The following is a 3,934-nucleotide window of genomic DNA, read 5'->3' as shown; positions in this document are numbered from 1 at the left end:
AAGAGGAATGCATACAGGGTTTTGGTGGGAAAGCCAGAAGGAATGAGACCAGTAGGAAGACATAGAAGTCGCAGGATGGATAATATTAAGATAGATCTTATAGAGAAAAGATGTAGCAACATGGACTGGATTCATCTGGCTCAAGATAGGGACCAGTCGATGGCTCTTGTGATCATGGTACTGAACTTTCAGGTACCAAATGATAACAAGAAATTTTTTAGTAGATCCGCAACAGAAGGCTTTTCAAGAAAGGCTCAGCTCAATTCTGTTAGTTAGTTGTGTGTTTTTGCATAAGGTGTTTGAACGAGTTTGTTATTTGCACTTTTATATAAATGAGCACATTTTAGAGAGAAATGAATTGTAATCAAGGCAAGATTTTCCTGCTGGCCGTCTTATTGTGGCACTGTGCTACGAGCTGAAAGGTCGCGGTTTACATTTCCGATGAGGTCATTGGATTTTTCAGTTTACCTAATCCTTCCAGCCGCATTACGAACCTGGGGTCGTCTCAGCCTCTAACATAAATGAGTACTAGGAATCTTCATGTGGGTGAAGGGTAGCCGACGCATAAGGCTGACAAACTTACCGCCATCTGTGAGCCGAATGTATAGAAAATGTGGGAGCCTCGACGTATCACAACCCTATGGGCCTCCAAGGCCTGTTACAGGGAGAGCTTTACCTTACTTATCCATCTCATTTCTAAGAGGATTCAGGGTCAACAACTTCTTAGCAAGAATCGAGCATTGAACTGTTTATATCCATGTAGGGGAGTTGTCAAATGTGTTCGGCGAAATCCGTAAGATTTCTCAGTGCAGTATCATTACATAAGCATAGCAAGAATAGCAAATTGTATCATAGTAACAGGAGTGAACTTAATATGAAAGCTAGTAAGCTTTCCTGGAAGATGATGTTGATTTCACACATAGGTATACAAGAAACTGCTGTATGTTTTGTGCTCTTTTTATACTGTTCCGTCTTTTGTTATGCGAAGAATTTTCTTGACAACTCGCAGATACAAAAAAATTGCTATGCTGTCAATCTTGATTAAGCTGACAATAGTAACCACCAATACCTTTAGCGTGTTTCTTTATGGTTCTAAAGTTCCATTCTTTCTTTCTTTTTATTCATACACACACTGTCCTGTAACCCTTGGACTGCAGTATAATATATTTATTCAAGCAACACTGACTCAAACGCACATAAAGTATGCTTGCTTGGCCATGAGTTATGAACAATGTTTAGGTCTAAGTTGTATCAGTGAAGGCAAAGGAAAAGTTATCCCTGTGAAGGTTTATATGGTTGTGAAACGTCGAGGCTCCCACATTTTCTCTAGACAATCGACTCACAGATGGCCGTAAGGTTGTCAGCATTACGCGCCGGCCGCAACTTTAGCCCCCAGGACTCGAACCCATGACTTTCCGGCTTGTAGCATAGTGCCTCTATCAGCTACTCTACCGGGTGCCCCCAAGTTGTATGAGTTCTTTCCCTAAATTATTTGAAATGAACGCATGTGGGAGAGATCATATACTTCTGTTTGTTGGCAGAATTCATGTAAGACAATATGAACACGTTTGGATGAAGCTTAATATTAGGATCTTCTCTTAACGGTTTATGGTACACTTAATTCTGGTTTCTATCGGGTACAGTATAATATTCACTGAACGTTAAGTTCTTATGCAAAATATATATATTCTCTAAAAAGAAAAGGCTCACCCTTTGAAATATTGATACACAACGTACCTACAACGGTCATACCACGTTGAAAACGCCGGTTCTCCTCCGATCACCGAAGTTAAACAACTTTGGGCGTGGTTGGTACTTGGTTGAGTGACCGCTTGGGAGCACCACGTGCTGTTGGCACTTCTTTTTTGGCCTCGCCATAGCTCAAGCTATTAGTCGCCCACCGCGACTAATCCCGGGTCTGGGCAAGTGGGATTTGTGGTAGACAAAGGTGCAGGCTATTTCCGAGTACTTCGGTTTCCCCTGCCAATCTTTATACCACCAATTGCTCCACAATCACCCTCACCTATCATCTGGGGCTGGTACAATAGGCCATAAGTGGCAGCAGTACAAGGGATTTAGTCCCACCCCACAAGCAATAAAAAAAATACAATACAGGACTGTGGTTAATCACATTAAGATACAAGCTCATATCTCATCAGTATTATGAATACATAAGAATCTAATTTGTGGCCCTTGTGTGGTGTTTGTAGTGAGAAGAGCTTTAGAATATTAGATTTCTATCCTCAGCAAATGAACATTGAGTGTATAAAATTTGCAGAATAGCAAAGTACTACATTTAATGGATATATTTTCGTCATTGCAGTACAGTTTCTTTTTCTTCATTCACTGAAGAAGCGTATGTATTCGACAGTACAAGTAGGACAGACTTCACAGCTCTTGTGTTTACTGAGTATTTTCACGTGTATCAGTGCCTTTAGACGGGATTTGGATTGGTGAACAGATTAATTGACCACTCACAGCTCGTAACTACAAATAACTATAAAAGTATAGCTGATTTTCACACTAGAAATCACCCGTACGAAGTCTTCCCAGATTACTTCCGCTAGTTTTGCTTGGTAAGAGCTTTCCACAGTGGATATTCTTCTGCACTGTCTTCGCTAGACTTTTCCTGGTAAAGAATCTTAGCAGTGGATATTCTTCCGCTTCCGCTGTCCGCTGTCCGCTGGTTAGCACTCCACAACTGAACCCTCGACTCTCTTGTAGCGTCAATTTTCTTCAAGATAACTCCTTGGAACGGACCTCAAGGAAAGCACCACCTTCTCTTAAGTATACGCGTTTACAGCTCCGTTGTCTAGCAATTTGCATGGCGCGAACCACATAGGAAACATATCCTGCAACACCTCTAGTGCGTCCGTGTAATGCGGGCGTTACCTAGCAATGGGTCTGCATGTCACAAAATATTTAGAGTTAGAGCACAATTTTCGATAAACTAGATCCTTTATTGTTATTTTATTTTAAATCAACGGGGTAAGAAGCAATGCAAATTCTTACGCTACTCGTCCTACTGTATGCAGCAGAAGCACTGACTGATGTGCACTCACACTGCCATATGAAGCATGATGAATAGAGAAAGAGAAGAGAAGAGAAAAGAAAGTGCAGGGAAGGGAAAGGTAAGACACTAATTTTTTGAAGCATCATATTCATCTAAATGACATTTAAAATTTACTTGCTATCTCACAGCAAATGCATTGCGTTTCCATTACATTCTGTTTGGGGGAAAAATTGAATTTTATTGTGTGGATGCCCTAAGCCTATAGTATAAGCTCTTCATGTTTTAGTTACACACTGTCACAGATGTTTTGAAAATGTGGCACATTTCAGATATTTGGAAACGACGGTAACAGATCGAAACCTGATTCGTGAGCAAATTAAGAGGAGATTGAACTCGGGTAATGCTTGCTATCATTCAGTCCAGAACCTTTTGTCTTCTCGTCTGCTGTCCAAAAATATAAAAATTAAAATACAGAAAAATTTATTTTCTCTGCGATTCTGTATGGGTTTGAAACTTGGTCTCTGACATTAAGGGAGGAACACTGAGGGTGTTTGAGAACAGGGTGCTGAGGAGAATATCTAGACCGAAGAGAGATGAAGTGACAGGAGGTTGGAGTAAACTGCATAGTGAGGAGCTTCATAACTTGTACTCTTCTCCAAGTATAATTAGAATGATCAAGTCAAGGAGGGTGAGGTGGGCAGGGCATGTAACACGAATGGGGAGGAGAGGATTGCATATAGGATATTGGTTGGAAAGCCAGAAGGAAAGAGATCACTGGGAAGACCAAGGCGTAGGTGGGTGGACAATATTAAAATGGATCTTAGAGAGATAGGATGGGATGGTATGGATTGGGTTTATCTGGCTCAGGATAGGGACCAGTGGGGGGTTCTTGTGAACACGGTAATGAACCTTCGGCCTCCA

At 41.2% G+C, this 3,934-nt stretch overlaps 1 pseudogene; it reads left to right on the top strand.

The window, feature by feature from the left end:
• The first annotated feature begins 1,738 nt into the window (after positions 1-1,738).
• Positions 1,739-1,857, top strand: LOC111863158 (annotated as a pseudogene).
• The last annotated feature ends 2,077 nt before the right edge of the window (positions 1,858-3,934 follow it).

This window comes from Cryptotermes secundus, unplaced genomic scaffold, assembly GCF_002891405.2.
Source record: "Cryptotermes secundus unplaced genomic scaffold, Csec_1.0 scaffold6, whole genome shotgun sequence".
NCBI classification, from domain to species: Eukaryota; Metazoa; Arthropoda; class Insecta; order Blattodea; family Kalotermitidae; genus Cryptotermes; species Cryptotermes secundus.
The sequence above is the reverse complement of the archived record's forward strand: the minus strand, read 5'-3'. Positions and strand labels throughout refer to the sequence as shown.